The following is a 25,985-nucleotide window of genomic DNA, read 5'->3' on the forward strand; positions in this document are numbered from 1 at the left end:
GAATTCAGGCGTCTGCTGAGCAGCTCATTCTCATAATAAGGAAAGTGGTTTTTCTATTCTTTCATTTTGATATGAGTAGAATAACTAGCTCCCAAAATAGTTAACAAAATCCATTTTATCCTACCTGTTTTATTTTCCTATTTAGGGATTCATTTCTTCCTGTCATAGTAAGCTCAGCAAAACATTTGTTTTTAATTTTAAAAAGTTGCTTAAATAAGTTGTATTTTTTTTTTTTGGCCCAAACTTACAAGTTCATTTCTGGCATTTGCTTCTACTAGAGTTCATTTATTTATTTTTGTCTCAGATTAATAGCTTTTTAATTAGCAGTTATTAATATAAAATGCAATATTTATCCTCTCATCCAAGAAAAAGGAAAGAAAAACTCATATATTTTATTTGTATTTTTTGGCTTCCTGCCATTTTGGTAGCTAAGAAAAAAATACATGTATATGTTTCAGTCAACACACATTTGTTGCATTACATTCTGGAGCATACCATCTGTATTTGTCTGTGTACTCAGAAAATTATATATTGTTCACCTGGGTAGCAATTTGTGTTCTGGCAAATCTTTATTTGCTCTCAGGGGAGCCTATTTAATATAATTACATTTAATTGATATTTGTGGTGGTGGATTAAGGAAAAAGGAACCGTCATTTAATATGTTTCAGGATTTTATGGGTCTTGTATTTCTTGGCTTGGTTTTCAAAATACATGTAACCACATTTTTTAAAGCTAGGTACTTAGATAAATTCAATCACTTCTTAAAATGGTGCACCAAAATAGGATAGAGTTAAAAACTCACATCCATCTGCTGAAACAATGCAGAAAGACTTAAATCTTTCTCCTATCAAAATTCTCTTCTATAATTGTGTTGCCTCAAGGTTTATATGATTGAAATATGTTGCCCATGATTTAGCTGATGACTTGGTTCACATCCAAACACACAGAAAAAGAATAATGAGCCGCTAAAAGAATTAACACACTGGGTTTTCTACCTTGTAGTCTCAACTCTGGGTTTGGTTTTCTGCATCCATCAAAGGCAACGAAGCATCGTTTTTCCTTGCTCATCAGTGTGCCATGGGTGACTTATTTAACTGATGGCTCCAGGCAGTACTCAGGCTGTTACATAATGTAGGTCAAACCTAGCAAAACAATACTGTACTTTTAGGACGACTTTGCTCGCAAAGTTCTTTGTTGATTTTTAATTTCTTTTAAAATACAAGCTCTCCTGGTGAGCCATGTGCCCGCCAGTTAAATTAATAATTGTGTATAAAATATAATTGAGGCCAGTTCATGTTGATGTATGATAGCTGTCATGGACCTTAGATATACACGGAGCTGGTGACAGAATTAGGTTAGGTCAACAGCTGGAAAGATTAGTGTATTTATGTCTGAGCATATTAATTTTCTGTGCAATGGGGAGGAATAATTATTAAATAAGACCCTATGAGAAACATTTTCCCCTGAATTTCAAGGAAAGAATGCTATGTATAAATGACAAGGTCTTAGGAAAGGCAGCACAGAAAGTGAGTAATTCCCTTGGTTCTGTCCTAAGAGCACTGCTGCCATGAAGAGGGCCAGTTTTCTCATGGAAACATCCATTTGACCTGCCTTTGGGTCTGCCTCTGCACCCGCACAAAAGCGCATGGGAGATCCCAATCTAACTTTTCAAAGGAAATGATGGGACCTCGTTGATCATTCTGTTCTTACAATTCTATCTGTCCCTAATGGAGGGGAAACCTCAGCAAAACTGAAGTGGAAGGGTAGGAGAGGAAGAAGGCTGAGGTCGATTAATGGAGGAGTTACGTTAGAATATATGTAAAAGTATGAATGAGGCATGGTTAACCTGGACACTCATTGTTGGGAGGGGCGTAGGGAAGCAGGGCGTGGGAGAGGGCACCAAGCACAGTCTGAATGTATGCCATTTTCAATATGATCCACATAAAAATAAAAAATAAATAAAAATAAAAAATAAAGTTTTAATGCTTTTGAAAAACATCTATCTGTCCCAAAGTTAATGGAATAATAGTTCATGAGCTGAGCAATACTGAGCCCTGTGCTAGGGGCTTGGCATCCTGTGTGTAGGAAGAGCCAGGGACCAATTTTAAGCAAGATGCTGTGGGTTTCTGCTTCCTCCTCAGCTCTTTGGATTTTATTTTAATTACTGAGAATTAGGGATGGACGTATGATCTCTGTAAGCCCTTCCCACTCCAAGTCTACTTGGCATCTTACTTATCTTCTCACTTTTTAATTGTCATGCGCATGGATCTTTAATATAGTTTCTACCTATAAGCTGATATTCATCTTGTTTTTGGAGGGAAGACTTCTAGGCAGTTTCTGATTCGTTCTTTGTTCTCAGGGGGCAGTCCCAATTTCCTAAGCTGGGATCATGAAGCATGTACATCAGTGAATATTAAATTATTTAGCCCTTCACCACTTCCCACCACCCATTTTCACAGGCAAAGAAACTCAGAGCCAGACAGGTCAAATGATCTTCCCAAAGTCACAGGGTAGCAACAGTAGGCCTGCTGCCTAGGCAAGAGGCTTTCTACCAATAGCTGTGCTGTAATTAAAGATGCTCCTTAACTTACATCCCCATAAACACAGCTAAGTTGAAATATAGATTGGACTTGGCTGGAGTACACCCAGCCTACTAAACATCGTAGCTTTGCCAAGCCTACCTTTAGCATGCTCAGAACATGTTAGTTAACTAACAATTAGGCAAAAATTATCAAACAAAAAACCGGTTTTATAGTACAGGGCTGCACTTCTCGTATAATTTATTGAATACTATATTGAAAGTGAGTAACAGAATGATTGTATGTGTATATTTTTATACTATTATCAAGTGAGAAGATCCTAAGTCCAACAATAGGAAGCTGGGAGCCATTGACATGTAATATTGAGCAAACACATAACCCTAGAAGCAGAAGAAGTTGACTCTTTATATTGTTCTTGGATTGTTGGATGTTTGGCGCTCTTTGGAACAAAAAAAAAAGATTTTTTTTTTTTTTTGGATTGAGGAGAGAAAATGAATGAAAGAAAGGAAGAGAAAGGAAGACAGAGACAGAGAGAAAAAGATGTGTTTCCTTTGGAGAAAATGGAGATCTCCCTTTCCTGGGAAGAGCCTTTTCTTTGGAGACATGAGTCTACGGTATATCTCCTGCTACCCCTTGATTTCCAGGATTGGTGTCTTCATTAAGAAATCAATGGCCAGGAAATGAGGCCGGTGCCAAATTATTACTTAAAATTCCCGGGTGGGATGACTTGTTCCTGAGCTGCAGAGTGAGGCAGGTTTCGGTATGAGAATCCTGAGCTGCCTTGTCTGTCGTTTTGCATTAAACCATCAATTTGTTGGCCTGAGATGACAAGCGCATGACACATCCAAATAATTTTTCTGTCAAGTCCATTCAGACGAAGAGCAGAGATGAAGTACGAGCGAGGCAGAGGGAGACAGCGTCCCTCTGATGGATGGGAGAGAACATTTTCTCCCTGGTTTTAATTTAAGGATCTGACTTTGTGGCTCTTCTCTCTGGAAACTGACAAGTTCCCAGGCCCGAAATGATGTTGTTTAACATAAAGGAGGGTGAAAGGGTGACAGGGGTGTGCACAACTAGAAGTTTCATAAGCAAAGGCAGAAGAGAAAAAACAACCCAAATTTGTCAAAATACAATTTTGGATGAGGGCTGTCTCTCTGTCTGCTATGAACGTGGAATTAGCTCCTGTTCTCCTTCCCCCACACAACCCACCCTATGATTCGGGATCACCTGACTCTGAGTATTAAGAGGACATAGGAAGGAGAGGAATCAACATGAAATAATTTTGTGGATCACTAAAACTCTGTTGCCTAGTTGAAAAAATCAAACAGAGTGCAATAGTCCACTAACCAAAACGAAAAAACACAACATTATTCTGACCAGGGAGCATTTTAGGAGGTCTGAATACATCTCTGTGGAAAAGAGAAAAGCTGGGGCTTTTAAGTCCCTGATTGCTTTTAAATTTTCATTTATTTTATTTCTGCAGTGCTGGGGGTGGAATGAGGTCCTCACACATTCTAGGCAAGGGCCCGACCACTGAGTTGCACACCCATCCCCAACTCTGCCTTTTATAGGACAAGTGATGCTGGAAAAGTGACTTAGCCTTGTTTTGGAGCCTCAGGATTCTCATCTAGAAAATAAGGATGTAAAGCTGCGGTCTCAAAGAACTGTGGTGAGACTAAGGACAAGCACGTAGTGGGACAAACACGCAGTGCACGTGAGGCACAGCCAGGTCCCCGCCACGCTGCAGAGCACCAGACCCCACCCCGAGGCCAGGGTGAGCCCTTCAGTCCATGATTCACCAAGGGAGTCCTGTGGCTGCTCTTGGTGCCTGGATCACTTGTTTCCAGTGAAAATCTCGGGCTGGATAACCAATCCTGCCTCTGTGTGGTAGTTGCCCAAGGCCCGGATGAACAAAAGTTGGCCTTTTCGGCTTCTAATTCAGAGAGTGGGCAGTCAAAAGTATGGCCGCTGTCTACCACACAGTTACTGATATGCATGTCAGAAGCCTGACTTATCACATTTAATCCTAGGTAAACACTGCTGGTTAGATATCTCTAACCACCACTGGCACAGGGGTACGTGCCTGTGATCCTAGTACTTGGGAGGCTGAGACAGGAGGATCCTAGGTTCGAGGCCAGTCTCAACAACTTAGTGAGATCATGTTTCAAAATAAAAAAATAAAAAGGTAGAATGCCCCTGGGTTCAATCCTCAGTAACTACCTCACCACCCTCCCCCAAACCCTTCTCCAACCAGAGTTAGATTTAGCAACCTAACCAGTTTCATACAACTTGAAAAAAATACTGCCTTAAACAGGAGGAGTTGTGCTGTTTTCAGAATGCTTGGATAGAACTTCTTTACTTTTGAAAGAACTAAGCAACCAATTGTCCCTTTCAAGGTGCACTGGTACCTTCAGTATTCTGACCAGGAGCAGGGCCTGAGGTATGGGGGGGGGGGGTGTGATGTGAAGTGCACTCTATAAAATGCACAATTTATTTCTATATATTCATTTGCATCTGGTGCACACGCAGCTGTTAAATATATTCCCAGAGAACAGAAACATTATCCATTTCCATAATTTTTGAATTATAGAAATATTTAGTAAAACTGAAAATACAGCGAGCTTTTATAGGCCGTTATCCTGATTGAAAGGCCCTGACAGCTTCTCATAGTTCGCAGTCATAGGAAACAGATGTGCGGATCTCCTTGAGGGAGCGGAGATGTGAAAACATCGTGGGGACCGGAGGGAGATGCTTTCTGTGAGCTTTCAGAGGGTTCTGAGATGGAGTGAGCGCCGCAGAGATGGAGGGGGTAGACTTTGAGCTCGAGCCAAATCACCAATAGGCCGCAGCGTGGGGTAGGCAGGAGGACCTACAACACATTAGACCTTCCAACCCTGGCAGCTGTGGCCAGCGCAACACTCGCCAAAAGTCCTCCCGGTGTAGGACCAGCATGGGAGGCTCCCAGGGCTGTTTCAGGAATGTGACTATTTTTTCAGCAAGCTTTCTGTACTGTGTCACATTTATGAAAAGAAACACATTTTCCTAATTTGTTTCCTTTGTCAAAAGAAAGGCAAGATGACAAAGAAAGAGACCACATCCACATGGTACAGTCGGGAGCCAGAAGACGCGTTTGAGAGCTGGGCCCACCGCCGACTAGCTGCGTGCGTATCTCCGGCAAATGTAGCTCCATTCTCCTGGGTCTCGGATCTTTGCGTACCTCATAGGGTTGTTGGGTAAATTCAAAAGTGCCCAGTGAAACTTCAAGCAATGTTCAGCTGCGTGTGTGGTGTTATTCATAAATGGAAACATGTCCTGTCATAATTTGAATATAACTTGGTACACAGTTTCTCCAAAAAGGCAAGTTTAGAACTCTATACGCGTATAGAAAACACACAGTGTACTGATCCCTAAAATCCCAAGTGGTAGGAAGGCATGGGGCGCACCCAGTAGAGATGACAAGAGAAAGTCAGGTAGGGTGGTGCACGCCTGGAATCTCAGTATTTGGGAAGCGGAGACAGGAGGATCGCAGGTTTGAGGCTAGCCTCAGCCTCAGCAACTTGGCGAGGCCTATAGCAACTTAGCGAGACCCTGTTTCAAATTAAAAAATAAAATAGAAAGGGGGGTGAAGCTTGGAGGCAGGATGTGCCTGGTTCAATCCCCAGTACCAAAAAAAAAAAAAAAGGTGAGTTGAGTTGGTCATCATCTACTTTTTAACCTCCTTTTGAAATCTCAATAAAACAATAGTGAAAGGATGCGCTAAGGATACGTCCACAGGAAGGGGAGGAGATCGAAGGACAAGGACAGGAGTCCGGGAAGCAATAAACTGAGTGGTTAGAAGATTTAGAGGAAAGTGAGTGATATTAGCTAATAGATGCAATTATAAGCAAATGCCATTATCACACTCTTATGAAATGTTTTTTTTTGTTTTCAATGTATATAAATCTATATATTTATATATACGTGTATATATGTTATTTAACATGAAGCAATTTAAATCTATTGCATAAACCTCTCCGGTATTTTTTTTCCCTTTTTTTGTTACTGGGAATGGAACCGGGGTGTTCTATCTCTGATCTACATCCCCAGCCTTTTTTATTTTTTTATTTTGAAACAAGGTCTCGATAAGTTGCTGAAGCTGGCCTTGAACTTGTGATCCTCTTGTCTCAGCCTCTCAAGTACTGGGAATACAGGTGTGTGCCACCCCACCTGGCTTATTTATTTATTTATTTATTTATTTATTTATTTTTGTGGTACTGGGGGTGGAACCCAGGGGCTTTTTACCTCCTGGCTATACTCCCAGACCTATTTTATATTTATTTGGAAACAGGGTCTCACTAAGTTGCTGAGAGCCTCACTCAGTAGCTGAGGCTGGCTTCGAACCTATGCGATCCTCCTGTCTCAGCCTCCCAAGTGCTGGGATTACAAGAGTGCACCACCATGCCCAGCTTATTTTTCCTTTTAATACATATGAACCTGTTCTTCCTATAAGCATAAGGATGCAGGTATAACTGGATAATTTAAATGAATGCTAAATGTATGTTTATTCTCCCACTGTTTTCCCTTATTTCTTGAAGATGATCAGGAAGGCACAAGTTTTAGTCTTAGAGTTTTTGTAGTGCGGAGCAGATCTTACTAAAGGCCAAGGATTCAGAAATCTCTGAGGAGTCACAGCAGTGTTTGAAGGAAAGTGCTATGAAGGTCTCTGATGACTCCAACACCAAGGGGGAGGTCCATGAAGACTGAGGAGAGCCAGCCGTGGTCTCACAGAGTATAGTCTGCTCCCTAAAGATATCCCAGGGGAAAGCAGGACCTGTGAACATCATGATTAATAAGAAAAGCAAAACTATGATGCTTCTGTAGTTTGAACGTGCCCCTCCAAAGTTCATACACTGGAAATTATTTTTATTGTGTAGTACTGGGGATTGAGCACAGGAGATTCTACCTCTGAACTGTTCTCTCAGCCCTGTTTTATATTTTATTTTATTTTATTTATTTTTTGTGGGTCTGGGGATGGAACCCAGGAGCATTTGACTTCCGAGCTATATCCCCTGCCCTAGTTTTTTTATTCTTTAATTTGAAACCGGGTCTCACTAAGTTATGGAGGGCCTCACTAAGTAGCTGAGGCTGTCCGCAAATGGCGATCCTCTGGTCTCAGCCTTCCGAATGCTGGGATTACAATGGTGCACTACCACACCCGGCTCTTATATTTTATTTTGACATAGGATCTTGATAAGTTGCTGAGGCTGGCCTCAAACCTGCAATCCTCCTGTCAGCCTCCCAAGCACTGGGATTATAGGTGCACACCATTGCACCAGCCATATGTTGGAAATTTAATCCTTCCATTCATATATCGATATTTGGAGGTGGAGTCTTCGGGGGATTGGGATTAGATGAGGTCATGAGAGCGGAGCCCTCATAGAGCATCAATGGCTTTATAAGAATAAGAGGCCCCAGAGAGCTCGCTGGCTCTCGTCTTGCTACTTGATGCTCTTTGTCCTGTTGTGACAGATGTAGCAAGATGGACCTCACCAGATGCAGAGAAGATGCCAGATCTGTACCTTTGGGCCTCCTAGTCTCCAGAACCTCGATGTTTTATAAATTACTCTGTGTGTTCAGTTACAGCAACAGAAATTGGACACAGACAGTTATCTTTTTTTTTTTAAACACCCAGACCAACATCACTGGACTTGGTTCTACACAATCTCCAGGAATGAAATAAAGAGTTTTTGCATTTTGACCCCTGATGGGGACGCAGCAAGATTGTCTCTGACCTGCAGGGAGATGGAGGCGAGTGCTCTGGGCTGAAGAGAGTAGCTTCTCTTCTTCTGGATACTGAAGAGGGGTTAGGTATGGGGTGCAGTGCTTATGGGAAGTACTTTCAGGGTGAGGATATGAATGGATGATGGCCATTTAATGTCTTTAGTGGATCTAGATGGTCTCTGGGAGGCTCGCCTTGGTTCAGGGAGCAGACTTGGGGAGATACTTCTCAGAAGTTACCCAGAGCAACGGTGATTGGCCAAAAGTCCCCATGAGATGCCCCTTGTAGGTTAGAAATGTGTTAAAGTCCAGGCCTTCACTGCTCCCAGGTGGTTAGTTACTCTGCTATAGGGGTTCTGGGCCCCCCGCCTGCTTGGTTCCATGTCCCAGACCTTGCCGGAACCTAAGTCCTTCCCATTTTAGTGGCGCTACTTGTTGAGGTGTGACTGTCTTGGTTTTGGATTTTTAAGAAGCCGAGAACAGTCTACAAATGAGAAAAGCCTCATCACCCTGGAATCTTGGAAGAGGGATTTTAATTGACAATTGCTGCTAATCTCCAAGCAGCTCATTCAAATGGCTGCTCTCTCAGACAGAAAATCCAGCCGGGCGTGGTGGCGCACGCTTGTAATCCCAGCATTCGGGAGGCTGAGACCTGAGGATTGCGGTTCCCGGACAGCCTCAGCTACTTAATGAGGCCCTCTGCAACCTAGTGAGACCCTGCTTCAAAATAAAGAATAAAAAGTAGGACAGGGGGTGTAGCTCAGAGGTCAAATGCCAAATACCCCTGGGTTCCATCCCCAAACTCGCGCGCAAAAAAAAAAAAAAGGAAATCCAGAGCTGAAGCTGGGCTTCAATTATAGATTTCTTGATGACATTACCATATTTCATTCATTCATTCATTCATTCATTCATTCATTCATTCAGCTAAGACACTCAGAAATAAAAAGTTTTTAGAGCAGTGTTTTTGAAACAACAAAAGTGAATGGCACAGTCCCTTATAAGTAAACTATCAAAAACTTGAATTAAAGTCAGGTGTGGTGGTGCACGCTTGTAATCCTAACATTTGGGAGGCTGAGACAGGAGGATTGAGGTTTGTAGACAGTCTCAGCTACTTAGTGAGGCCCTTTGCAACTCAGTGAGACCCTGTTTCAAAATAAAGAATATAAAAATAGGGCCGGGGTGTCGCTCAGAGGTAGAATAGAATGCCTCTGGATTCCATCCCTAATACTGCAAAAAAAAAAAAAATTGAATAAAGCTTGAATTGGTATTATTATTCTTGCTCCTGCCTCTACACTGATACTTTCTTTCCTTCCTTCCTTCCTTCCTTCCTTCCTTCCTTCCTTCCTTCCTTCCTTCCACTGCAATCATACATCTTGATGCAGTTCAGGGTGATAGAGGAATACACGCACACAGCCCTTGTTGAACCCTCCCCTAGTTCCCACCCCACTCCCTCTCCGACACCTTCTTGTACTCAATGCCGTGACTGGCTTTGATAAGCCTGTGTGTGTACAGCGTGTCCACTGAAGTGTTTCTCTTTTCAAATCTTCCTCCTCCCTTCCATCTCCCTCAGTTAGGTTTCCTCCTTTGCTCCACTAAGGTTTCTCCTGCGTTGTCTGGAGTCCCTCCAGTGTCTCAGCTTCTCCCTAGCTCCCTCATATTTTTGTGACTGACTTCTGGCACCAAATGTGTGGGTATTTTTGTTTGGGGTTTTGCCTTCAACATAAGTTACTTATAGCTTTCCCCCCATAGTGCAGCATCAATTGAGTGTCCAACAATGTAACTGAATTTCAACACTGACTCCTGGAGTCAGTGCAGGCCTTGTAGGGGGAGGGCTCAGTCCCAACGGCCCCCACCTCATATGCCAACTCTTAAGGTGCCAAGCTACCCACTTCTGTCCACCACCTATCAGTCTGGTGTCTCCATGACCTCAGGTTCTTGGATGAATCGAGGTGGCCCACAGAACTAAGGAGAGCACTTTCATTACCACTCTCAGATTATTCTCAAAGTTGCCGCTCAGAACAAATGCAAGAGGTAAGGTTTTGGGGGGAGGGTAATGCAGCACTTGCAAGAATCCCCAAGGCCTATTACCACTTGCATGCATTCACTAGCCTGGAAGCTCCTTGGACCCCAGCATTTCAGAGGTTTTGATGGACATTTCATATGAAGGCATGACTGATCAAATCATTGGCCACTGGTGATTGACATTCAATCTCTAGACCCTCCCTCCTCCCTGGAGGTCTAGGGATGACACTCAAAATTAGAACCCTAATCACAAGGTTGTTTCCTCTGGTGACGATCCTCTATCCTGAAACTAGGGAACCCCCCCTTATTAGTATATACTCAAGTACAGTTGACAGGGCTCATTATAAATAACAATATACATCCCTATTATTCAGAAAATCCTAAGCATTTTAGGAACTCTGTGCCAGAAATCAGGAGATAAAGATCAAATACTTTTTATTTATTGTACATACATGTTATTTAAATTTTTTATTTTTTAATCATAGGTTTTCCTCTACTAATTTGGATTCTTTAAAATAATGCATTAAAACATTATTTAATTCCTAAGCTTTCTGGCACCCCCTTAAGTTTGTTCCCCAAGGCAAGTTCCTCATTGACCTCCTCTTCTCACCTCAGGCTGGGCTCTCAGCCCCTCATTTCTGAGATCCGTAAGTCCCAGACCAAAAAGTGATAGCAAGGCCATAGCCATGTTACATTAGTGAAAGGCCATTATGAGCCGGGCGTGGTGGCGCACGCTTGTAATCCCCGCGCTTGGGAGGCAGAGACAGGAGGATCGCGCAGGTTCGAAGCCAGCCGCGCGCACTGGCTTAGGAGACCCTGTTTCCAAATATAAAATGTAAAAAGAGGTCTGGGAGTGTAGCCCAGAGGTAGAAGGGCTTCCAGGAACCCCAGTACCACCAAAAAAAAAAAAAAAAAAAGAAAGGCCATTATGATATAGAGATTGGTTAACTTTGCCTGGATAAATCAGTGGACTTAGTAAGCAGGGAAGACATCTAATAGTTGGTTCCACAAAGGAAAGGGGGAGGATTACCAGATTACCATGGGGAGGGCTGAGCAGCATGCTTGGGGTCAAACAGCTACCCCTTTATACCCACCACTGAAGCACTCCGGGATCCACTCACACTAGAAAGTGGACCCCAGCTAAGGAGGCGTTGGGTGAAATTCTCTCTAAGCCTTGACTTTAAAAAAAAATAAAATTAGCAAGTTTCAGTTTAGCCATTTCTAGTTTTTTTTTTTAACAACACTAAATATTTATGACTTGAGTTTGTTCTTTTTCAGAAGATAGGTTTACATGTTGATTTCCTAAAAGTTCATTTAAGAAAATGTGCATTTTGCCAAGCGTGGTGGCACATGTTTGTAATCCCTGCACTTGGGAGGCTGAGACAGGAGGTTATCGCAGGTTCAAAGTCAGCCTCAGCTACTTAGTGAGGCTTTAACAACTTAGTGAGACCCTGTTTCCAAATAAAATATAAATTAGGTCTGGGAGTGTGGCCCAGAGGTAGAAGGCCCCTGGGTTTCACCCCAGTATAAAAAAAAATGTACATTTTCACTAGAAATGATGGCAAATTTGGAAAAGCAGAAATTTGGAAAAGACAAAAAATAAACATTGCTTCTTATTGTAAGTAAGAAAGTATCTGTTGATATTTTGGTGTGTCTAGTACACACACACACACACACACACACACACACACAATTTTGACAACCATAACAGATTTGGGGGAGGTAGGTAGAGAAGGGGTAGTAAAGGATTCATTCATTCATTCAGGGCATTTTTAGAGAAAGATACACATGGAAGTTTAATCTTCACAGTTCATAAGATCTGTATTTTTATCACCATTTTACCTGTGATCAAGCTGGCATTTGCTTGGGTTGAGTGGCTTTCCTTAGGTCCTCAATGAATACACACCAAGGCAGGGTATAAGCCAAGATCAGTCTACAGGAAGAGCCTCCATTACCTCCAGCCCACAGAGTTTCCGTTCCACTTATTGGGAAAAGGTGTCTGGCACTCAGAGCTGTACTCCAAACACAGTTCAATATATTTTTACTTAAATTAAAAAGATTGTGTGATTCTGAGAATTCGAATAAAGACTATCAGACATTCAAAAGGATTTTTTTTTCTTCTCTTCTATTTCTAGAGAATGTCTTTTCCTGGGCAGACTTAAATACAAATTTTGGCAAAAATGGCTGAATGGATTTTTTTTTTCTGAATGGAAGGAAGGCAAATTTTTATTGAATTTGGAAAGTACATACCTAACATCAATACTGATTGGCAGAGATTAAGTGAAACCTTCCTTCCTACTTAAAAACTGTAATTTAAAATGTGTTGCTAAAAGCGGAGTCAAAAATTAGTACTTGGGTAAAGTCTTCAGTGTTCAGGTGCTATGTAGGTTCTTATGTTAAGTTGCCTTACAGAGTCACTAGCCGTAGAAAGAAGAGAAGCAAACGCAGACTGTTGGCAGAAACCTATTGGGATTCTTTTAGGAACTGAAGTGCAATAGACTTGAATGCTTGGGGAAACTCTGTCACTTTCAGGGAATCTAGATTCAGGGATGGGCAACCCTCTATAGGCCAAATTGAAGTATTTGATTCTACAAAAGTCATTTGGGGAAAAGTTCTTACTGTTCTATGTCATTTGAAGAAGACAGAATGTCCAGTCATTTCTATGGTTTGAATGGCCACTCCAAAATTCAGATTGAAATGTCATTGCTGTTGTTAACAACATGAAGAAGTGGTACCGTGAGGATGACTGCCCCCAAGAGGCCCAAGGCCTTTATAGAGGGAGGGAGTCAGTTTAGTTATCCTAGGAGTGATCAAAGATGACTTCTGATTTTGCTCTGTGTGGTGTGTGCTCCCTTGCCCCTCCACCATGTTGCACAACAAGAAGACTCCCCCACCCCAAGGGATGGGAGGAAATAACTCTTTTACACTGTTTGTCGGATTGCAGATCGTTACAAGCACTATGAAGATCAGTGTGAAGATTCCTCAAGAGACTCGGAATGGAACCACCATACAACCCACACATACTACCTCCTGGTATCTTTCCAAAAGAATTAAAGTCAGAATACTATAGCGATACATGTGTAGCCATGTTAACAGCAGCACAATTCACAATAGCGAGAGTTATGCAACCAACCTAGGTATCTGTCAACAGATAAAGAAAATGTACTATATATACATAATAAATGTTACTCAGCCTTATAGAACAAAATTGTGTTATTTACAGGAAAATGGATGGAAATAGAGAATATTATATCAAGTGAGACAACCAATACTCAGAAAGTCAAGGGGTCTATATTTTTCCCATATGTGGAAGCTATAAAAAATTGGAAACATAAGGGACTTCAGATAAATGAGGAGAGTGACCAGTAGAAGAGTAGAAGGGCATGAGAAGATGGAGGTGGTGAGGAAAAAGAAGGACTGAATAAAGGAACAGTTAAATAATTCTATGGCAATATATGAAGGTATTACTAGCAATCTCACTAACACACACAGGGCGGGGGCGGGTAGGAGGGGGAAGGAAATTCACCAAGTGCTGTGTGCTACATGTTATGTTTGTATCACTTTGAATCTCACTCTGATGCCTAATTACAATGATTTAATAAAAGCTAAGAAAATTATTTCTTAGAATTAATTAGGATTTTCTAGAGATAGTTAGAAAGCGGATCAGGGATCAGGGGAAGTAGGTACTGAACGGTGACAGACAGAATGATGGTTCTAGGATGTGGACTTTGTAGATAGTGTGTGTGTATGTTTGTGTGTGTGTGTGTGTGTGTGTGTGTGTGTGTGTGTGTGTGTGCGCGCGCGTGCACACATAACTTGGTATCAAAAATTAGGAAATGCAAATAAACGGATTTTTAAAATAGAAAAAAAGAAACCCTCACCAGATGTGGCCCCTTGACTTATACTTCTCCATCTCCAGAAACATGAACCAAATAAAGTTTTGTTTATAATTTACTCAGTCTGTGGTACTCTGTTATTGCAGCAGAACATAGACTGATACAGTTGTGAGAGTGAGAAGAGTAGAGAGGGAGGTGGAATTGAGTGGCCCTGGCTGTGCGGGGCTCTGAAATAGCCCCTTCCTTCCTATGACTTGAATTTCCCACCAATGAAACCAGGATACTGCACTCTGTTCTACCATCTCAACTCTCATCTTCTCTGGTGTGTTTTGAGAAGGTAGCACCTGCCCGCGTCCACACAGTGACTTCCTAGGAAGATATCACATGGAAAGTGCTGGTGTTATGCTCTTCATCTCTGTTCTCTCCCATACTGCCATGGATAGGGCAACCCACATAGGACTGTGTGAGGGAGGGACCCCTCTGACCTCAGCCCCCTTCTAGTGCCTGCTCAGATTGCTACTTACTACCAGGGGGAAAGCCAGACTGGTTCCAATCTAATCTCCTTAGCCACGAATAACCTTGCCCACGATCCCATTTTCTTCATCTTCAAATTGAAACTAATATTTACCTTGTAGCTCAAAGGGATTTAGTCAGGTCTAATGAGATCAGTTGTGTAGCGGGGTTTGGCGCTTGTTGGATGGAAGGCATTATATAAACACACCATCATTTTCATTAGGATTATTTTCATCATAATTTTATGCCAAACACAGCTGTGGCAACATATGTTTTAAAGATTTACATAAACATTCCTAAATTTGTGAAACCTGATTCACTTTTGCCCAATTTCACTAAATTTGCCATCGTTTTGAAAATTCCGAAGGCGAGCCTCTCAGTTCACAGAGACTCTTTTCCCGTAGCAAGGGCTTATATTCTGATGAGCACAATTTTCTTTTGTAAGCTCTTCAAACACAGCTAAATAGTCCAGGGTGGTGGTGTGGTCATTTGGAGATGAGGCTTCCCCATAAAAAGGGAGTGGGCCGAGGTTCAGTCATTAAAGTTAAACTGGAGGTCATCCTCAGTCCTGCCTACATCCTGTACACAAGCTGATTCCTGGAGAAGTCCAACAAATTGAAGAGGGGTGTGTCTTTTTGTGTGTGTCCGTGTGTGTATTTTAACTTGAATATTAAATCATGGCCATACCCTTAGCACTTTATAATCTAGCTATGGGCCTCTTGCACTGGGGCTATGCTAACAAGTGTTTACTTCACCTTTCTCTGGGATTAAGTATGGAGTGACTTAGCTGTACAATCTGAATGACCCCAAACATCAAATCAATTGTTCTGAGTGGGTGCGTGGAACCAGCCTTGGGTAGGGTTACAGCCACTACTTCCTTCAACACTGGTTGTCTTCAAGGACTTCAAGTGGTAAGACTACAACTCCCAAGTTGCTTTCACTGTAATACAGATAAATAACCAGATAAATGAGGGCCAATCAGAAGCCTACACATTTTGGCTTTTCCTGATATACCCAGAGTTGAGTAAACTCGGTGTCCAGACAGTGGTCAATTAGGCTCACAACCCCGCTGTTGGCTCTTCATGTATCTTCACACAAATTATTCTCACTCTCAAGTCCGTTGCAGAAACCATTGATTACCTACCTTGGTTTGATAACATTTCCTGACATCTCAAGTTGTCTCTGAGTTGGAAATTTAAAAAACAAAGTACACAGTTTACTAGAAGAGCAAACAAATGCCCCTGAGTGCTTTGAAGAAGAAGGGGTTTCAAGCCAAACAATAATAATAATTGTTTGGGAGTAGCTGGCATAAAATGATAATGATACTGATGATCAGATTAGGGTTTTATCTTAGCTGAGGTTTCAGAGGGTGCTTTGGGAAATGGGCACCCTTTAAAAACATGCTTAGGAAGGTAAAGGTGAAATAGTCTTTCCAGGAGGCAAAAGAAAGGAGATTTTCTGTTTTTCCCCATAAAACTAATGCTGTTGTTTTAAGCCAAAGAACCTCAAACCTTCTGAAAACCTTACCTCATTATTAGATTCTGTGGATTGAGGGTCAGCCAGGAAGGTCTGTCTAATGTTAGTAGGTTCTCTAGTTGACTGTGTTGGTGGTGGTTGTTATGATTGCTATTTGAGAATGACAGCTTTAAATACTGCTTCATCCGAACAAATTCTCGGCGAGAGGAATGGGAAACCAGTGTTCTCCATGAGAACACCAGTCATATTGTTCTTAGAGAGGTGTCCTCCACCCTTTTGTGGTGGCTTCCTAGGCAGGGCGATGAAGTAGGGGAGAAGAAATAAAATAAATAGAAAGGAGATAACCAGAAAAAGAAAAGGAGACTATATTAGGAATATGAAAGATAATCACAGGGGATTCTTAAAATCTGCGGGAGCTTTGGGGGCAGGAGGGAGAGGTGAGATAGATCCTGCAGCTGTCCAGGAAGTGGACAAATAGAGACACTGTAATTGTGGCCTTTATGTGGTGTGAGACCATTGATACTGTGGGAGCCTGAGTAATGCTCACTTCCCATCCCCATATAAACCTATGTCACAATTTCTGGACTTTGTGAGTATGTTACACGAAGTGGCAAAGTGTATTTTGCAATTGGGATTAAGGATTTTGAGTTGGGGCATTATCATGGGTTATTTGGATGGTTGTATGGTAATCACAGGCCTCCTTATGAGAGAAAGCTAAAGCGAGAAGGTCAGAAGAAAGTTAAAAGGTGATCTGATGAGCAATGGCTGGGAGAGGGAGGGAGAAGAGAGAGGTCAGGGAGAGAGATTTCAAGGCACCACCCTGCTGGATCTGAAGCTATGGCATGGTGAGGAAGGCAGACATCCTCCAGAAGCCACAGGAGGTCAGGAGATGGACTGTCCCTTGAGCCGTCCGAAGGAACCCAGCCCTGTTGATCTATTCTTGTCGTCTGACCCCAAGAACTGTTGAAAAAAAAATTGCATTGTTTAATGCTACCAAGTTTGTGATTATTTCTTACAGCAGCAACAGAAAACTGGCCCTCGATGATTTATTAGAAGGACTAAGTGGGACTAAGAAGAATAACATGCTCATTGTTATGGTTTATTATCGTAAAATAGCACAAAATCAGTGAAAAGAGAAGACACATGGGCATTCACTAGCCTAGACTTCTGGAGCAACACGGAGCAGTGTGGTCCAAGGGACTGGGTGAACAAAGACACTCCTCTTTGGGGCATGTCAAAGGGCTCAGGGGTCAGCCTCCAGGACTTACTATCCTTCCTGCAGGTCTTCTATTTAGACATCTGTTAAAATGCCCATGGTACTAATAATGCCTACCTCACAGGGCTGAGGGTCTCAAATAAGACATTGTGTTTCGAAACACTTTTAAACTGTAAAATGCAATTATGATGGTATGGATGATCACCAATACAAATCAAATGAACAGGAAATTGGGAATGGGAAGACTTTCTGTGCCAGTAAATACTTGGGAGAACTTGGGTGCCTCATTACAGGCTTTCCACTGTAAAATAAACATATTGTTCTTCCTAGATTGATGGCTCTCAAATGAGACGTTTTGACCCTAAGGAACCATGGAGTCGTTGCCAGGTAGCTAGAAAGGGCACAGTGTCCATGGCTCACAGGAGATGTGGGTGTGTCTACAGGAGTGTGTCCCATGTGTGAGCATTGTCACAAGAAAGGGGTAATTGCCAAGTCAGGTGGAGTCTCATGAGGTTTGGTTTGTCCTCCCAGTGCACTGAAGAATGAGTTCAGGCCAAACCATTTCAATCTAAATAATTTAAGATTGTACTGAATGGCACTGATTTTGAGAAACAGAGATTATTTTGAGTTTTATTCTTTGCTGGGTTGTGCATTTTTTGTTTTACATGTTGCTTGTTTGTTTTCAGAAACAGGAGATTTCTTCCCATCTTTAGGTTTTCATGAGTTTTGCCCTGTCGATTGTTTTCTGGTTGACAGATGCTTTGCCCGGCTGTGCCTAGCCTGTTCACGGGTCTTGTTTATCTCTCTTTTCTCTGAGTTCTTTGATTTTCTGCTTGTCTTAAATTATCTTTTAAGAAAAACTGTTATAACTTAGCATTGACCTGTCAATTTTATTATTCCTTTCTGGATGAACATCACATATTTCAGATAAAGCCAAGAGAGAATTAAAATATTCAATCTAGATAATCTATACTCATGAAAGTGTCCGACATTTCCACAGTTGTGGAAGTATAGAGACATTTAAGATATTCAAAAGATCCATTCTTTTACTTGAAAAAAATGTTTAGGGGGAGTGATAGGCAAAACTATTTCAGAAAATTCATGAAGCTTCAAATTCAAACATTGAGCATAGACTATGAATGCCTGCCCTGAAGATAGAAAATAAGCCCAGAAGAATCTAAGCATGAAACACTTGTTGAGTTTTCGCGGTGGACATGAGATAAACAGCAATATCTCTTGGGCTGAAGCTCTGCTCGCTTCTCCTGTCTCTCCACTCCTATGATCCTTTTATTTTCTGCTTATTCATATTATTTTGCATTTTCACTTAATGTTTTTGTTTGTTTCAAGAGAATTGTGTTCTATATAGGCAGATGGGGGCCGATAAAAAGAGACTGCATTAATGCAAAATAAAATTCAAGATGAAGCTGGGTGTGGTGGTGCACACTTGTAATTTCAGTACTTGGGAGGCTGAGACAGGAGGATCGCACAAGTTCGAAGCCAGCCTCAGCTACTTAGTGAGGCTCTCAGCAACTTAGTGAGATCCTGTTTCCAAATAAAATATAAAATAGGTCTGGGAATATAGCTCAGAGGTAGAAAGCCCCTGGGTTCTATCCCTAGCATAAAAAAAATTAAAACAACAGATGGGTGGTGCATGCTTGCAATTCCAGCATTCAGTAGACTAAGACAGGAGGATTGCAGCTTACAGACAGCCTCAGCTACTTAGTGAAGACCTTTGCAATTCAGTGAGACCCTGTTTCAAAATAAAGATTAAAAATTAGGGCTGGGGATGTAGCTCAGAGTTTCAATGCCCTTGGGTTCCATCCCCAGTACTGAGGGGAAAAAATTCAAGATGAGAATTCATTTAGTATTTACGTTAAACTCCCAGACAGGCTGCCTCTCTGCTGGGCCTTGAGTACAAGTGCCAAGAACTTAGGGGTGAACTACAAATAGGTTTTTAGCTTTTAAAAAACCACCTTAGTGGATAAACCAGACATAAATAAATACAACATAGTGAGAGTGGGGTAGGGGACCCCTGCTTTATGATCACAATACACAATAATTATCATCCAGTCTGTCTCAAACTCTGTGCTGTGGGTTCCTTAAAATCAGGGACCATGCCATTTATGAAGGCACCACAGCATTCTGCAAAACTCCCAGCTCGTGGAGTTTCTCAGTCACGGCTGTCTGACTAAAGGCACAGAGCCTGAAAGGAGCTAGGAGGAAGACATGGCCCTGTTCTGGAGGAGCTGAGAGAAGGCTTCCTAGAGAAGGTGACTGGTCCCATGGAGTGAACAGGAGGAGAATGGGCACTTCAGGTGGAGGAGTAGAAGGCCACAGGCACAGAGCCGCCTGTTCATGCTGGGAGGGCCGTGACGTGAAACAGACTTTGGAGACAAGACATTGGGAGTCTATATAAAGATTAGATTAAGACATCAGGGAGATCTTTTCCTAAAATATTGTGACTTAAGCAACAAATACTTATCACATCCGCCTGTTGTTTGTTTCCTATGATATAAAATATTTGTCTATTGATGTCATTGTTGCCCTGGTTTGTGGCTTTAATTAACAAGTCAGTTCAGGAATGAAATAATCACACAAGTGTAGAATTGCAATTGGAGAGTCTATAATAGGGGGATTAGGAAGAAATCATAGTTAATATGAAATGGGGGAAGGGAATAGTGGACAAAGAGGAGAGGAAGGAGGGGTCCACAAGGAGAGAATGGAGTACCAAAGAAAGGATGGGGTGGTAGAAAGGCGGTAGGGGTGGAGCGCTGCAGCAGAGAGCAGGGGATGCCAGCTGAGAAGTGTGAGGAGGGACCTGGCTACCACAGGCATTGAGGAAGAAGTTGAAATCTATTATGATTATGTAAGAACAATAGGACACTACTGAGTGTGTTAAAGAGGTGTGTGTGTGTGTGTGTGTGTGTGTGTGTGTGTGTGTGTGTGTGTGTTACTGGGGGTTGAACCCAGGAGTGTTCTACCTCTGAGCTACACTCAAGCTGTTTTTATTTTTTTATTCTGAAATAGGGTGTTGCTAAGTTACCACACACTGGCCTCAAACCTGCATTACTTCTGTCTCAGCCTCTTAAGTACTAGGAATGCAGGTGTGCACCTCCACACCTAGCTAAGAGCAGGATGATTTTAACAGAATTTTATTTTTGGCTGATATTACTCTAATTACGGAAAACAGAGAAAAGAGGAGTAAATTGAACACGGGAAGACTTGTGCTATAGTCAAGGTAAGCTGTTGGTAGCAATGATTGGAGATAAATATTTAGGGGGCAAAACTGATAGATCTTAATGAATTTTAGGGTAGGTAGAGTGAGTGAAAGAAAGAGATATAAAAGATATTTGACTCCAATAGATTTTTGATGTGCTTAAACTAGATTTTTATTGTAAACATTGGATAAAGACCAGGGTTTTTGTGAAGTGGTGGGTAGATGGGGATCTTAATTGATGGAGACTGAACCCAGAAACATTCTACCTCTGAGCTATACTCCACTGCTTTTTATTTTTTATTTTGAAATAGGATCTCGCAAGTTGCTAACACTATCACTAAGTTGCTGAGGCTGGACTTGAACTAAACCTTCCAAGTATTGGGATTACAGGTGTGCACTACTGTACCTGGCCATATATATTGAATTTAAGGTAACTTTGAGATAGCCAGGAAGGTAATAAAAAAAAAGTCTAGAATTCAGAGAAGAGGCCCAGAGTGGAGATCCATGTGGGTCATTGATATATGGGTTTTAACAATGGGTATGTTGAGATCACTTTGGGAGAAAATATTAAATGAGAAGACACAGTAATAGAATCCTCAAAATTCTCTAAAGAGGTCAATAAAGATTGAATGCAAAAACCCTTGTACAGATGCAAAAACCCTTAAAAAAGTTGAGTTTCAGATGAAGTTTCATTCAATGAGTTGAAAATTAGGTGAAATGGTTTTAAGCAAAATATGCCAAACTATGGAGGACACTACTAGATCATTCCAGTTATGAGACTGTTGCACATTGATGTCAAGAAACTGACCAAGGAGTCGGGCATGGTGGTGCATGCTTGTAATCCCAGTACTTAGTGAGGCCCTCCTCAACTTAGTGAGACCTTGTTTCAAAATAAAGGATAAAAAAGTCAGCCTGGGGGTGTAGCTCGGAGGTAACATGCCCCTAGGTTCAGTCCCCAGTGTTACATACAAGAAGAAGGAGAAGAAGGAGAAGGAGAAGAAGGAGAAGAAGAAGAAGGGGAAGAAGGGGAATGGGAAGAAGGAGGAGAAGGGGGAGAAGGAGAAGGAAGAGGAGGAGAAGGAGGAGGAGGAGGAGGAGGAGGAGGAGGAGGAAGAGGAAGAGGAAAGTGACCAAGGTAGTAAGAGACCAATCAGATAGTGGAGATTCAGCTTGCAGAGAAGACGCCCAGTGAAGCAGAGTTGAGTCAGAGAGGACCATCCTTCAGCTGTCTTTCAGCAGGCTTTTGAAAGTCAAAGTCCAAGTTGAGACCCTAGTATATTTTCAGCAGAAAATTTATCACCAGAAACAGCCCATCTCTGAAACTGCTTTCTTTATGAAATGCCCTGGATTTCCCGAGGGTTGTGATGAGGAGTGGCTGTCATGGGTCTTGAGCCACTGGAATTTAGTGGTCAGAGTGGGCTTCAAGCCACTTTCATGAGTTTGCACATTTCTTAGGTGCTCCTGAATCTTCATCTCACCCCCTGGACATTCAGGCTGCAGGAAAGAGATCAGTGACAGAGGCATACTAGAGACTTAAACTGAGGGAAGTTAAAAAGAAAAACAATGTCTCAAAGCCTATGAAATCCTCCAGTCCCTATATCCCAAACTTAAACCATTCCTTTTACTAAGATACCTAAGCCTAAATAGCATCAAGTCCATTGTGACACAAAAGAGAAACTGTTGGTATATTTCTGATAACAGGAGGTGAAACATGTTAACTGCATTATTTTCCTCTTATGTCTTCCTATGAGTAAGATATTTGGTTAAAGACTTATATGATGTATTATTTTTCAGGGAGAAACCAGGTAATATTCTACTCATCTGGACATTTGATTAGTGGTATGTTTAAAGCGACAGTATTGTATGACTGCTGCTAATAGAGAAAAGCTCAGATTTTAAATTCTAGAAGTAAATCTGTGGCTTTATCTGATTCCTTTATCAGGTCCAATTTTTTTGTTTTCAAAGGAGAAGCAGGGTTCGGGTCTCTGGGGGATGGATCAGACCATGGTAATATCAGCAGAGCATTTAGAAGCATCCATGATCGTGTGTGGCAAACTTCTGGTATGCATCCTGCCAGGACTGGGAAGATCTGTGAAGGCATCACAGTTCAGGGATGAACTGAAAACAAGCCCCATGGCTTCTCTTTTTAATAGCAGAACAAAAATAATAAATAAATAAATAAATAAATAAATAAGAAAAAAAAACATGGGTCCATTCTGAGCTACTGTGTAAACTCTAAAAGCATGTGGACTTTAAACATGCTTAAAATATTAAAAATCTATTAAAGTCCAAACTGCAGAGACTTATTAAGTACTATTCACGCAGTTACTTCACGTATTCAGAAAGCATTTGACTGATCAACTGCCAGTGCCATCACGAATGGGGCTGCATGCGGCCCCACACTGAGCTCTGGGCAGTGACTCCCTGCTGCCAGGGGCTAAGGGGCTTGGAGAATGGTTCCTTCCCAATCAGCCAAATACAGTTTACGTGAAATGTGCCTCCCGTGAAAGTACACAAGGACATTTTCAGGGAATTCTGTGTGTATAGAACTCAATGAAGTAAAATGTAAAATTTGCAGTGTAGCATGTTTAGGAAACAATGCAGTTTTGATTTGTGTGCCTTTTATCGATGCTGTGCTGGTCATGCTCCAATGTAGTTGCTGTGAACCATTTTATAGGCGAGTTTCTTAGGAGACAGAAGTAATATTTGACATGAAATCAAAAGCATCTCGGGTCCCTTGTGTCCTGTCTTGCCTCATTGCTTGTGGTTTCTTGTTATTTTCTTCCATTTTTAAGTTACTATCTGCTTGTTTCGGGCTTTCTTTGCCCTTTGTGCTTTAGATTTTTCTAGACTCTCTGGTTTCTATCTGCTTTCCTCTTTCTTGCCTTTCATATTTCCCTACTTCTTTCTCTTAACTCATCTCAACAGAGGTAAGCATGGGGGGAACATTTTTTAATAGTAAAAATATGACTTTAAATATACTTGCAGACACATTTATTTAGTACGGCAGTCGATTTTGTAAGCAATATTTGACAAAGGTCTTTAAAGTTAAAATCTATGAGCCAAGTGTAGTGGTGTATGCTTTAATTTCAGTATTTGAGAGGCTGAGACAGAAGGATTGCAGGTTCAAGGTTAACCTCAGAAACATAATGAGACCCTCTTTAAAATAAAAAGTAAAAAGTGTAGAGCTTGGAGATAGAATGCCCCTGGGTTCAATACCCAGTACAAAAAAGAGTTAAAAATCTATGTGATAAGTCAGGTCCCTCCCCTCCACCACATAATCTCATGGCGGGGACAGGAGGTGGAATCCTGGAAGTGGAGATATTCCGAGAATCCAGGTGCCTGGAGACTCCAAACATCGCGAGACTACAGATGTTGCAAGAGAATCGGCATGCCTATAAAACATCAGTGCCTCTGATCCTCCATGTGACTTAGCCAGCCAATCAGGACTATGCACAACTCTTCAGATGTGTGGCCTGTTGGTCCCTTCCCCCATAGCCGGCTGGCTCCCTGGAGGGTGCTGGGTCGGGTCTGAAAAAAGCAACGGTCTCTGATAAACCAAGTGGCATTTTTACCTCCCTCCTTAACTCCCTAACTCTATTTTTATTCTTTCACTATCAAGATAGAAGCCCAGAAATCTAGAAATTCTAGAAATCTAGAGGTCCAATATAATTGACTCAAAAAGATGACAGAAAAAAAGAAAACAGGAATAAGTATTAGGTTAAAGAACTTAATGACTCCCCAGCACTACCACCACCATTATGAAAGGCACCAGAAAATATCAACCATTTAGGCTGTTGAGAGTAACATTATAGTGTGACTTGTAGATGTGATTTGCACTCAAGGTTTCTATAAATGATCATCAGTAGCTGGGATTTTAAGTAATGTTGACAATTTTGTGTTGAGTTTTCAGATTTTAGCTGTTTATAAGTATAGGCATAGACTCATTAATATTAATAATAGCCCTTCTATTTGCATGACTGTGGGAATTGAGATATTTCAAATTCCTTGTCCTGAATATTTATTTCTCATATTTATTTCTGGGGGCCCAATGGGTGGTAATAAGAATTTTATGAATATCCACAGTAATCACTGAAGCAGGATTTTGCCATCCCAGACTGGCATTTCCACAAAGGAGGTGCTGAAGTCTGGAACTTTCTTTCCATGCATCTTTGTGGAAAATCACCTGAACACTGATGAGCCTTGAGGGTCCTGCTCTATCAGGCTCAGACTCAGCTTCTGGCTCAGAGGCTTTCAAACTGTGTTCAATTGCTAGAGTTGCCAATACAGACTAGCACAACTTGGGCATAAGCAGGAGCGCACCATCTCTCTCTTCTGGAGGCTGGAAGTCCAAAGTGAAGGTGCTGGCAGGGTTGGTTTCTTCTGAGGCTAGTGAAGGAAGGACCTGCTCCCTGATTCTCCCCTAGCTTCTGGAGGTCACTGGCAATCTTTGATGTTCTTGGTTTGTGGATACATCATGCCTCTCTCTGCCTTCTGCTTCACAGTACGCTATTCCTGGTGTGTGTCTATGTCCAAATTTACCTTTCTTATAAAGATACCGGTCATATTGGATTGGGGCCAATCCAACTCCAGCATGATGTCATATTTAATTACATTTGTGATTTATTGTAATTAGTTATTACAATTAATAATTTTAATAAAGACAATTCTGAGGGCTAAGCCTTTGACATGGATTTTGAGAACAAGGGCAAAATCCAGCCAATAGTATTTGTTTACAATTCAGAGGTACAAAGTAATCAGTTAAGGGACTCCAGGGTATATTACAAGTTTTCCTCAAAAACACTTTCCTTTCCTTTCCAGATTCTATTTATTCCCTTTCTTATCTTTTTGTGGCAGACTTCTCTTACTCTCAGACAACAGGGAAGAGATTTCCAGATCAGAAACAGACAGTCTAGGGCTGATACCATATTCACATAGTTGACACCATATTCAATTAATATGGCGGTTATAAATATAGTGTGGATCAAAAAGAACAAAAGTTATGGGATTATTGTTTCTCAAGTCATTTAATAGAAGATATATTTCTTCTGTAGGTAAGGCTGTCTCCTGTCTATTTGAATCTTAATAGCTCACTGTGGTGAGGTGTGAGAAAATGGGACATGGCCTTTACTAGTGGTAAGGACAGAACTGGAATTGACTGTCTTTTTTCTCTCCAGATTTCCCACCCTCTTTGTGATATCAAGGACCATCCTTAGTATCTTCACAGCTGCAAAATTCTCTCTACCACTACTTGATGCCATGGTTTGGATATTAAATGTCCCTCCAAGGCCCATTTGTTAAAAGCTTGGTTGTCAGCTGGTGGGAGGTAGCGTAATCTCCAGGAGGTGGGATCTAATAGACAGAAGTGAGACATTCCTTAAGGAGATCTCAGCCTCCTTCTCTCCCTT

Source organism: Muscardinus avellanarius (genome assembly GCF_963383645.1).
Source record: "Muscardinus avellanarius genome assembly, chromosome: 6".
In the NCBI taxonomy this organism is placed as follows: Eukaryota; Metazoa; Chordata; class Mammalia; order Rodentia; family Gliridae; genus Muscardinus; species Muscardinus avellanarius.